The sequence below is a fragment of the Palaemon carinicauda genome, chromosome 19, assembly GCF_036898095.1.
Source record: "Palaemon carinicauda isolate YSFRI2023 chromosome 19, ASM3689809v2, whole genome shotgun sequence".
Classification (NCBI taxonomy): Eukaryota; Metazoa; Arthropoda; class Malacostraca; order Decapoda; family Palaemonidae; genus Palaemon; species Palaemon carinicauda.
In genome coordinates, this window is record NC_090743.1 from 99,145,934 (window position 1) to 99,158,184 (window position 12,251).

Genomic DNA, 12,251 nt, shown 5'->3' on the forward strand with positions numbered 1-12,251 from the left:
AAGTTCACTAACCTTTTAATCTATGATCGAATTTTCCTATATGTATGGATAAAAGCATTCAAAATAAAAAAAAAGCACATGCAAACCAGCAAATCTGCTCCCACAAGATCCATTCTTCCCGTTTCATCTATGTTTCTGCATTATATGCTCATTTTTAAATATTTAACTTAGCCGGTGAATATATAGCTGCAACTCTGTTGCTCGACAGACAAAAAACTGTACAAAAAAACTCGCTAGCGATCGCTATACAGGTTGCGGGTGTGCCCATCAGCGCCAACTGTCGGCCAGATACCAAACTCCATGTAAACAAAGACTCAATTTTCTCTCTGTCGACAAGACGTACTTTACTCGCTGTTGAAACCTGGAGTTTTTCCCATCATCTTTGGTGAAGTACTATATTCTGGTTTGAGCTTTCGCAGTGCAGGTGTTTTATCTTCATCTTAAATCTTGAACTCGTTTTGGATAGATTTAATTTTTGGTGACAAAGAGAGTATGGACTTTCTTTGACTTTTAAATGGCCGACCCTTCCCTTAGACGGAAGTGTGTTTAGGCTTTTAGTAATTATCTTATCACGTTATAAATTAATTATAGATTTTCCTCTTTGATTAACTTTCCATTTATAATAAACATAAAAAATAAATTTTAATGTTTTGTTTATATGCGACCTTTCCTGAGAGTAGGCGGTCATAACTTGGAAACCGAAGTTAATCAACGTTGAGCCCTTTAAATCGTAAATAGCTTTTAAAGAGCTAAGGATTTAAAACTTTTTATATGAAATATTTTATGAAAGAATTTCTTTGAATAGTCTTCGTACTGTTTTCAAAGGTGAACTAACGTTTAGTTTATTTATGCTACGCAGTTTGCGCTCTATCGTTACGATAGAGAGAGAGTGTATCACGGTTTCACTTTGCAGAAAGAGTAAATCGATTCTGACGTTTTGTTCATTCTTTCAAAGCTTAAATGTTTTAAATTCTATTTTAAAGGAACTTTTTAATTGAAAAACCTTTCAGTTTTTTCCTTTGGTCAAATAACATGTTTTTTTGACGAAACGTAATTGGGCTCTTCTCTTAGGTGCGAAATCAAGAGAGAAAGAGAGAGAGATATAGAGACGGAGGGAGAGAGAGGAGAGAAAACGTTCCGTTCAAGCGGGTAACGTTGTTCTCGAGTTACTCTCGTCCCTAGTCTCTGTACGGGGAGATAGGATAAAACGTTTTTAGTTTTATTCTCGTCCCCAGGCAATGTACGGTGAGAGATTGAAAACTTAGTTTTGAATGAACTAGTGTTTATTCTCTTCCCCAACCACTGAATTTTTTTTATCTTAAAAGATGTTTACTGTTTTTTTGCTGGTATTAATGTGCTTGCATTATACGCCTGATTTCGCATTTACTACCTTTTGATGAGGGTAGAATTGCGTGCTTCAGGTAGAAATCAGTAAAAGTTTCGATTTCAGTGAAATAAGTGCAAAACAGAAAATCGTAGTGATAAAGTGATATTGCGCAAAGTGTTACAGTGTTGCGTCCGAGGGTTCGTCTGTTCGTGCCTGTCGTTCACCTAGTCCGGGACCTCTTGCAAGCTCCCAAGCCCAGGGGAGAAGTAATGTCATACGACTTATGGGTTCGAGAGGCCTTGATCAGCGAACAGACGTTTCCCTCTATGGTATCGGGTGTATCTTACCAAGATCTCCCCTACCATAAGGCGAGAGAGACGTTTTTCTCCTCGTTATCCGAAGGCTTTTCGCATAAGAAACCTGTAACAAGGTTTCGAGACCCTTAAGCGAAAGTCAGTCCTTTCAGGACAGGTCCAGCGTCCTGGTTGCAGCCATTAGGACAGCTCTGACCCTATGCAGTCATTGGAAAACTGCTCGCCGCCTAACAAAAGCGTAACACAGACTCCGAGAGTCTTTTTTGTTGGCAAAGTGTTGCGGTCACAGACGTTACCCTCGTCTCTTACCGCAACCATTTCCATGGATCCTTAATGGGTTGTACGGCAAGACATGCAGAATATGCTTGCCTCCCTTATGGAAGACTATTCTGACGATTAGTCCGTTGAGTCTAGCCGTTTATCTCATCGATATCCTGGCTTTCAGCCAACCTAATGTTCCTTTGTGCATCCTGTTGACGTTGGCGTAGCTAAGTCACGTCAGTCAGGTTGTTTAGAACCACACTCGATGCGGTCTCGTGTGGATTTTCAGCCACATTTGGACGTTAGGCCACTTGCTGATGCTCCTGTTGACGTTCAGGACGTTCGCTAACAATCGGAGTTGACTTGTTTTGACGCTGTGCGTCAACCTCCGCATTCTAGAGTTGTTTTGACTGCTCAGTCTAGACAGTCAAAGCAGTCTCGAGTGGACGCTGTGCGTCCTCACGCACCTGTTGTTGTTGACAGTTCAGTTGTTGACAGTTCACAGACTGTCAAGCAGTTACATGACGTTGCGTCCTGGTCCGCTACTAATGCACCAGTGGGTGTGGACTCTGCTTGTAAAGCATTGCCACCACGGTAGGTCTCTCCCTTGCTTGAGACTCAGCTTTTATCGGACAAGGTTCCTTTAGATGAGGAAGTTGCTGTTCCCCCTCCTACTGATATTCCCTTGAGGACTCTGTCAGACGGAGAGGAGCCTAAAGCTGCTTAGCCCTCTATGGACTTTAATTAAATCATGCTGATTTTTAAGGATCTTTGTCCGGATCTTTTTGTAACTGCTGCTCCTCGTTCGCCTAAACGTCAGAGCTTACACTAGGCCTAGCTACTTCGAAGCCGTTGTTTATAAGCTAGTGCTCTCTCGCTCTCCTAGAGAGCTTTACGTCTGCTAGGCGACTGGTTTATCACCAGGAGGAGTTTGGGGGATACAGCCTTTGCTTTCCCTTCTTTTAAACTGGTTTATAGAGCGAGAGTCTGATATGACACGAGAGAAGTTTTCGGCTTGGGAGTTCCTGCCTCTGCCCAGATAGACTTCTCAAATCTCTTAGACTCTCCCTGGCGCCTGGCCAGGAGACGCTCCAAGTTTTTTACAGGTCAACTTCACAGCTAGCCTTTGAAGTTTTGCTGTACAATTATGTCATGCATAAACAAGGCTTTCAGGGATGGAGAGCGGTACCGCCTCATTCGCTAACCCCGTCTGTTGCCGCACCTGCTCCCGTAGACCCTAAATGGGCTTTGCTGCAAGACATGCAGTCCAAGCTTGCGTCCTTGATAGAGGACTTTAATGCGGAGAAGGTTGCTGCTGAACCTTCTGGCCAACAACCTTCCAACCGGTCGGTTGTGCGTCCTGTTGACGCTGAGGTAACCTTCTCGCGTCTACCAGTTGAGGTGGTTCCTCCACCGATGCGACCCAGTGTGGGTTGCCAGCCGCACGTTGACGTTAAGCGACGCTCGGAGGTGGTTGTTGACGTTCAGGACGTTCAACAACCATCAGAGGTGACTTGTTTTGACGCGGTGCGTCAACCTCAGCAACCCGGTATGGTGTTGACTGCACAACCCAGACGGTCTAGACAGTCTCGGGTGGACGCTGTGCTTCCTCGCGCACCCATGGTTGTTGACAGTTCACAGACTGTGCAGCAATTCCATGACGTTGCGTCCGGCTCCGTCACGCATGCACCAGTGCGACCGGACTCAGCGAGCCAGACGTTACCCACTCCGTTGCTGTTTCCTCATCAGTTTTCGGATGAGGAACTATCTGATGAGGACGTTGCTGAACAACAAGACGATCAGCCCCCAGAATAGATCAAGCCCTGCTATCCATCCAGAAGATGCTGAAGAAGGAACGCTGCTCAGTCAGGCTGTGGATGAGTCTGGTGGGGACGCTGTCATCCCTGGAACAGTTTGTATCACTAGGAAGACTACACCTCCGTCCTCTTCAATACCATCTGGCTTTTCACTGGAAAAAGGACAAGACACTAGAAGCGGTCTCGATCCCGATTTCCGGAAAGATAAAGTCTTGTCTGACTTGGTGGAAGGACAATATCAACCTAAGAGAGGGTCTTCCCCTGGCTGTTCAGACTCCCCACCACGTTCTCTTCTTGGACGCATCGGACTTGGGCTGGGGCGCGACACTGGACGGTCGGGAATGCTCAGGTCTGTGGAACTCGAGTCAGAGGAGCATGCATATCAACGGCAAGGAGCTGTTGGCAGTTCATCTGGCCTTGAAAAGCTTCGAGTATCTCCTTCGAGGCAAAGTGGTGGAAGTAAACTCAGACAACACCACGGCCTTGGCGTACATCTCCAAACAAGGAGGTACCCACTCACTGACGTTGTACGAGATCGCAAGGGACCTGCTCATCTGGTCAAAAGGTCAAGACATCTCCCTAGTAACGAGGTTCATCCAAGGCGACTTGAACGTCATAGCAGATTGTCTCAGTCGGAAAGGGCAAGTAATTCCAACCGAATGGACCCTCCACAAGGATGTGTGCAAGAGACTTTGGGCCACTTGGGGTAAACCATCCATAGATCTCTTTGCAACCTCGCTGACCAAGAGGCTTCCAATCTATTGCTCTCCAGTCCCGGACCCAGCAGCAATACATATAGATGCTTTCCTCCTAGATTGGTCACATCTGGATCTCTACGCATTCCCACCGTTCAAGATTGTCAACAAGGTACTGCAGAAGTTCGCCTCTCACGAAGGGACAAGGTTGACGTTAGTTGCTTCCTTCTGGCCCGCGAGAGAATGGTTCACCGAGATACTTCGATGGTTAGTAGACATTCCCAGAAGTCTTCCTCTAAGGGTAGACCTTCTACGTCAGCCACACGTAAAGAAGGTACTCCTAAGCCTCCTCGCTCTTCGTCTGACTGCCTTCAGACTATCGAAAGACTCTCGAGAGCTAGAGGCTTTTCGAAGGAGGCAGCCAGTGCGATTGCTAGAGCAAGGAGAGCGTCTTCCATTAGAGTCTACCAATCGAAGTGGGAAGTCTTCCGAGACTGGTGCAAGTCAGTTTCTGTATCCTCGACCAGTACCTCTGTAGCTCAAATAGCTGATTTTCTCTTATACCTGAGAAAAGGACGATCCCTTTCAGCTCCCACTATCAAGGGCTACAGAAGCATGTTGGCATCGGTCTTCCGGCATAGAGGCTTAGATCTTTCCAACATAAAGATCTGCAAGACCTCCTTAAGTCTTTTGAGACCACCAAGGAGCGTCGTTTGGCTACCCCTGGATGGAATTTAGACGTGGTACTAAGATTCCTCATGTCAGACAGGTTGGAGCCGTTACAATCAGCCTCCCTGAAAGATCTCACTCTTAAGACTCTTTTCCTGGTATGCTTAGCCTCGGCTAAAAGAGTCAGTGAGATTCATGCCTTCAGCAAGAACATCGGATTTTCGTCGGAAAAAGCCACTTGTTCGCTGCAACTTGGTTTTCTAGCCAAAAATGAGCTGCCTTCTCGGCCTTGGCCTAAATCTTTCGATATTCCCAGCTTATCGGAGATCGTAGGCAATGAACTAGAAAGAGTCTTATGCCCTGTTAGAGCTCTTAAGTTCTATTTAAAGCGTACTAAACCTTTACGAGGCCAATCTGAAGCTTTATGGTGTTCAGTTAAGAAACCATCCTTGCCTATGTCAAAGAATGCTTGGTCAGACTTTATCAGATTGTTAATACAAGAAGCTCATTCACATCTGAGTGAGGAAGACCGAACTTTGCTTAAGGTGAAGACGCACGAAGTTAGAGCTGTAACAACTTCCGTGGCCTTTAAGCAAAATATATCTCTGCAAAGTATAATGGATGCAACCTTTTGGAGAAGCAAGTCAGTGTTCGCGTCATTTTATTTGAAAGATGTCCAGTCTCTTTACGAGAACTGCTACACACTGGGACCATTCGTAGCAGCGAGTGCAGTAGTGGGTGAGGGCTCAACCACTACAATTCCCTAATTCCATATCCTTTTAATCTGTCTCTTGAAATGTTGTTTTTTATGGGTTGTCCGGAAGGCTAAGAAGCCTTTCGCATCCTGGTTGATTTGGCGGGTGGTCAAAGTCATTTCTTGAGAGCGCCCAGATTAGGGGTTTGAGGAGGTCCTGTTGTATGGGTTGCAGCCCTTGATACTTCAGCTCCTAGGGGTCTGTCAGCATCCTAAGAGGATCGCGAGGCTCCGTAAGGAAGACGTACTTATAAGGCAGAGTAATCGTCTAAGTCGACTTCCTTACCAGGTACCTATTTATTTTGTTTTTGTTATTTTGATAACTTCTAAAATGAAATAAAAACTCTTAGCTCATAAGATGTAAACATATTTAACTGGTCTCTACCCACCACCCTGGGTGTGAATCAGCTATATATTCACCGGCTAAGTTAAATATTTAAAAATGATATTTTAATTATAAAATAAATTTTTCAATATTAAACTTACCCGATAATCATGTAGCTGTCAACTCCGTTGCCCGACAGAATTCTATGGAGGGATACGCCAGCTATCACAATACTAGAAGGGGGTGTACTTACCAGCGCCACCTGTGGCCAGGTACTCAATCATTTGTTGTTGACACCTCCTCAATTATTCCTCTGTCGTGCTTCCGGCTAGACGTTCTGGGATACGCTTATGGTCTTCGAGTTTATTCACGGATATTTGGTGAAGTATTCTCTCAGATTAACGGCTGTCGCTTTACTGGAATCCTTCTTATATTAGCTAGATAGCTTTTATATAATACTGATATAACGGTTAACGAATTTTGCTTGTTTTTGGATCACCCTTTGGCTAACTCTTTGAAACAAGATGTCTGACGTTTCGCAAGCCCCCTCCCATAGACGATGTAGGTCTTGCAATAGGCGTATTCCGAAGGCCTCGGTAGATCCTCACACCGCTTGTTCTGACTGTAGGGACAGGCCCTGTCTATTAGAAAATCGATGTGAGGAATGCGCCGGACTTTCGGAATTGGAATTTGTCCGTCTTTTAAAATATTCTTCTAAGTTAGAGAGAGGTAGAGTTAGGAGAAGTTCTTCTCACTCTTCTATGTTTTCCTCACCTCATGATCCCCTACCTTTTCCTACCCCTGTAGTGGCTACCCCCGAACCTACTGTGTGCCCTCCGCCTGATATGTCAGTTGTTTTGCGTGCTATTCAGGCTTTAGGCGATAAAGTAGAATCAGTGGTAAGTGACCATAAGTCTCTGATGGCCGAAGTTAAAGAACTGAAGGTCAAGAGTGCAGTGGGTGGAATTAGTGCCAGTGCTGTGACGAGTGCTAGTGTCGGTGCAGTGCCAAGTGCTAGTGGTGCCAGTGTGGTGCGTGAGGATTTTTCTGTGCGAGCCAGTCGTCCTCCCAGTCCGGGACCTCTTGCAAGCTCCCATGCCCAGGGGAGAAGCAATGTCGAAGGGCTTAAGGGTTCGACAGGCCTTGTTAGGCGCACAGAACTATCCTCGGTGGTTGCGGGCGTGTCTTCCTTAGACCGTCACTCCCACCTGCAGACGATTGAGCCCGTCTTATTCTCGTCCGCTGATCAACTAGCAGGGAAGAAACGTTGGTCTCAGGTCTCGAGACCGCTTAAACGTAGAGTCCAGTCCGCGAGTGCTCAGCCAGGTTGCAGTCATTGGCTCAGCTCTGACTCGCCTCAGTCATCTGTCGACTGTACTCCGCCCAAGAGGAGTAAGGTTCTGCCAAAACAGAGCCCGACTGTGACTTTACCTCAGTCTGTTATCGTTTCTGCCGATCCCAAGTGGACCCTGCTTCAGTCCATGCAAGCTCAGCTTTCGGACTTGATGCGTGAGTGTCGGGCTGAGAGTGTTGCACCTCCTCCTCCGCCTACACTCCCTCCGCCTGTTCTCGCTCCGCCTGTGCTCGCCCCGCCTGCACTTGCTCCGCCTGGTCGCAGCACCATCTGCCAGGCGTACGATGTTGAGCCACTTTCGGAGTTCGCTGTTCCCAGTGGTGTTCAGCCTCAGCCTTCTTTAAGGCAACCCTTGCTTTGGGATCAGGAGAGTTATTCCACTCTTCCTCCGCCTCCCCTTGCTGCTCCACCAGTGGTGCAACTCTCGGTTGGGGTACAACAACCTCTCCCCTCCGTGAGTCTGTCTGCTCAGCCATCGCTGCAGCGAGCTCAACCCTCCTCAAGGCAAGCTCCTCTACACCCTGGACTTGCGCCTCAGGAGCCTCAGCTTGCGAGAACTTTACCTTGTTCTGCGCAGCCTCAACCTCATCATGCTCCGCTCATCTCACAGGAACAGGAACGGACTACTCCGCCTCCGTCCTCCGCTCAGCTTGTGCAATCCTTGGGTTCAACCTCTTTTGCTAGGAGTCAACCTCCTTCACCCATGCGCCTGCCTTCTGCTTCGTCTGTTGTTCAGCCTTTGCAGTCTGAGCCTCAGGTTTTCCCTCAACAGTTACTGGAAGAGGAAACCACTGTTATTGTTCCTACCCGTTCTGACTCTGCGGTTCAGCATTCTGGTCCGATCGCTTCGCTACCCTCTGCTGATGAGGTGTCGGATGATGAGGAGGCACACCTTGATCCCTCATCAGACGTGGACGAATCTAAGCTTTCTCCACTGTCGATTGATTTTCGTAAGGTCTTGGCTCTACTCAGGGAAATTTACCCAGACCACTTCGTCTCTGCTATTCCCCGCTCTCCACCATCTGAGTTTTCGCTGGGCGTACAACAAGCTAAGTCCAACTATACTAAGCTTGTCCTAGCTAGATCCTCCAAGAGGGCTTTAAGGATCTTAGGGGAGTGGCTGCAGTCTAAACAACACCTTGGCAAGACTTCCTTCATGTTCCCTCCAACGAAGCTCGCTTCGAAAGGTTGCGTTTGGTATGCCACAGGGGAAGCACCAGGCTTAGGAGTACCTGCCTCTGCCCAGGCTGACTTCTCAAGTCTGGTGGACTCGCCTCGGAGAACTGCTATGAGACGCTCGAAGGTTTGTTGGACCTTCTCAGACCTGGATCATTTACTGAAAGGGTTGTTCAGAGCATTTGAAATGTTCAACTTTCTCGACTGGTGCCTGGGGGCCCTCAGCAAGAAAACCTCTCCTGCGGACAAAGATTCTGCCATGCTAATAATGTCCTGCATGGATAAGGCCATCAGAGATGGATCGGGTGAGCTAGCGTCGTTATTTGTATCAGGGGTGTTGAAGAAAAGGGAACAACTGTGTACCTTCCTTTCCGCCAGCATTACACCTTGCCAACGGTCACAACTCCTTTTTGCTCCTCTCTCAAAGTTCCTCTTTCCCGAGGAGCTAGTTAAGGACTTGTCTGCTGCCCTGATACAAAAGGATACGCACGATCTTGTAGCCTCATCGGCTCGTAAGTCTAAGGTTGCCACCTCAGTCCCCAAGACTTATCGCTCCCCAGTGGCTGATACCCCGGCTACGAGGTTCATACCGCCCTTTCGTGGTAGAGCCCCCAGCCGAGGAAGCTCCCGCCCAGACTCTCACAGGAGCAAGTCTAGGAAAGGATCCAGGACATCTAAGGGAAAGAACTGACTCTCAGTTTCTCCAGACAACAGTAGGAGCCAGACTCAAGATCTTCTGGCGAGCCTGGGAGAAGAGAGGTGCAGACGCACAGTCTGTCAGTTGGCTGAGGTACGGTTACAGGATTCCATTCTGCCTCAAACCACCTCTGACCACATCGCCCATCAACCTCTCTCCCAACTACAAAGAAGAGGACAAGAGGCTAGCTTTGCAACAGGAGGTGTCGCTACTTGTGCAGAAGAAGGCAGTGGTTATAGTCCGGGACCATCAATCCCCGGGCTTCTACAACCGTCTCTTTCTTGTGGCCAAGAAGACAGGAGGTTGGAGACCGGTGCTGGACGTCAGCTCTCTCAACGAGTATGTCACTAAGCAGACGTTCACGATGGAGACGACCAAGCGGTCAGACAGGAGGACTGGATGGTCTCGTTGGACTTGAAAGATGCATACTTTCACGTTCCCATTCATCCAGACTCCCAACCTTTCCTGAGATTCGTTTTCGGAAAGGTTGTCTATCAGTTCCAAGCCCTGTGTTTTGGCCTAAGCACAGCTCCTATGGTCTTTACTCATCTGATGAGGAATGTAGCGAAATTCCTACACTTATCGAACATCAGAGCCTCCCTCTACCTAGACGACTGGCTGTTGAGAGCCTCCACGAGTCGTCGTTGTCTGGAGAACCTCAATTGGACTTTAGACTTAATCAGAGACCTAGGTCTATTAGTCAATATAGAGAAATCTCAACTCATTCCCTCCCAATCCATTGTGTACCTGGGAATGGAGATTCAGAGTCAGGATTTTCGGGCTTTTCCATCGGCCCCCAGGATAAACCAAGCCCTAGAGTGCATCATGAGCATGCTGAAGAGGAGCAATTGCTCAGTGAGACAGTGGATGAGTCTCACAGGGACCCTCTCATCACTGGCCCTGTTTGTCGAGCTAGGAAGACTCCACCTCCGCCCTCTTCAATTCCATCTTGCTGCTCATTGGGACAAGGGGTTGACTCTAGAAGCAGTCCTTCTCAAGGAGGGTCTATCATTGGCCATCCAGACCCCCAATCTTCATCTCTTCTCAGATGCATCGGACTCGGGCTGGGGTGCGACCTTGGACGGACGGGAATGCTCAGGAGTATGGAACAAGGAACAAGGATTACTCCACATCAACTGCAAGGAACTGTTAGCAGTTCATTTAGCCCTGTTGAACTTCAAGTCCCTCCTGCTAGGCAAAGTGGTGGAGGTGAATTCAGACAACACCACAGCCTTGGCTTACATCTCCAAGCAAGGAGGGACCCATTCGAGGAGCCTTTACGAGATCGCAAGGGACCTCCTCATTTGGTCAAGAGGTCTAAACCTCACTCTGGTCACGAGGTTCATCCAGGGCGATATGAATGTTTCAGCGGATCGCCTCAGCAGAAGGAATCAGGTCATTCCCACGGAATGGACCCTCCACAAGAGTGTGTGCAACAGACTTTGGACCTTGTGGGGTCAACCTACCATAGATCTGTTTGCCACCTCCATAACCAAGAGACTTCCGCTTTATTGTTCCCCTGTTCCAGACCCTGCAGCGGTTCATGTGGATGCTTTTCTTCTGAACTGGTCCCATCTCGACCTGTACGCATTCCCTCCGTTCAAGATAATAAACAAAGTTCTGCAGAAATTCGTCTCGCACGAAGGGACACGGCTGACGCTGGTTGCTCCCCTTTGGCCTGCAAGAGAATGGTACACAGAGGTACTGCAATGGCTAGTCGACTTCCCCAGGACTCTACCTCTAAGAGTGGACCTTCTACGTCAACCACACGTAGACAGGTTGCACCCAAACCTCCACGCTCTTCGGCTGACTGCCTTCAGACTGTCGAAAGATTCGCTAGAGCTAGAGGCTTTTCGAAGGAGGCAGCCAGTGCGATTGCCAGAGCTAGAAGAGTTTCCACTCGTAGAGTCTACCAGTCTAAATGGGAGGTCTTCCGAAGCTGGTGTAGAGCCAATTCTATATCCTCTACCAATACCTCTGTGATCCAAATAGCTGACTTCCTTCTACATCTTAGGAATGAGAGATCCCTTTCTACACCTACGATTAAAGGATATAGGAGCATGTTGGCCTCAGTTCTCCGTCACAGAGGTTTGGACCTGTCTTCCAACAAGGACCTTCAAGACATTCTCAAGTCTTTTGAGACGTCTAAAGAACGTCGTCTTTCCACTCCAGGCTGGAATCTAGACGTAGTCTTAAGGTTCCTTATGACATCTAGGTTCGAACCTCTCCAGTCAGCTTCCTTCAAGGATCTTACCCTCAAGACTGCTTTTCTCGTTTGCCTTGCAACAGCTAAGAGAGTCAGTGAGGTTCATGCCTTCAGCAAGAACATTGGTTTTACAACCGAATCTGCAACATGTTCTTTTCAGCTTGGATTCCTAGCAAAGAACGAACTTCCTTCACGTCCTTGGCCTAGATCGTTCGAAATACCTAGCCTCTCCAACATGGTAGGTAACGAACTAGAGAGAGTTCTTTGCCCTGTCAGAGCTCTCAAATATTATCTGAAGAGGTCTAAACCTATTCGAGGACAGTCAGAAACTTTATGGTGTGCCATCAAGAAACCCTCGAGACCCATGTCCAAGAATGGGCTTTCTTACTATATAAGGCTTCTGATCAGAGAAGCACATTCTCACCTAAAGGAGGAAGACCTTGCATTGCTGAAGGTAAGGAACCACGAAGTAAGAGCTGTAGCTACTTCGTTGGCCTTTAATAAAAACCGTTCTCTGCAGAGCATAATGGATGCAACCTATTGGAGGAGCAAGTCAGTGTTTGCATCATTTTATCTGAAAGATGTCCAGTCTCTTTACGAGAACTGCTACACCCTGGGACCATTCGTAGCAGCGAGTGCAGTAGTAGGTGAGGGCT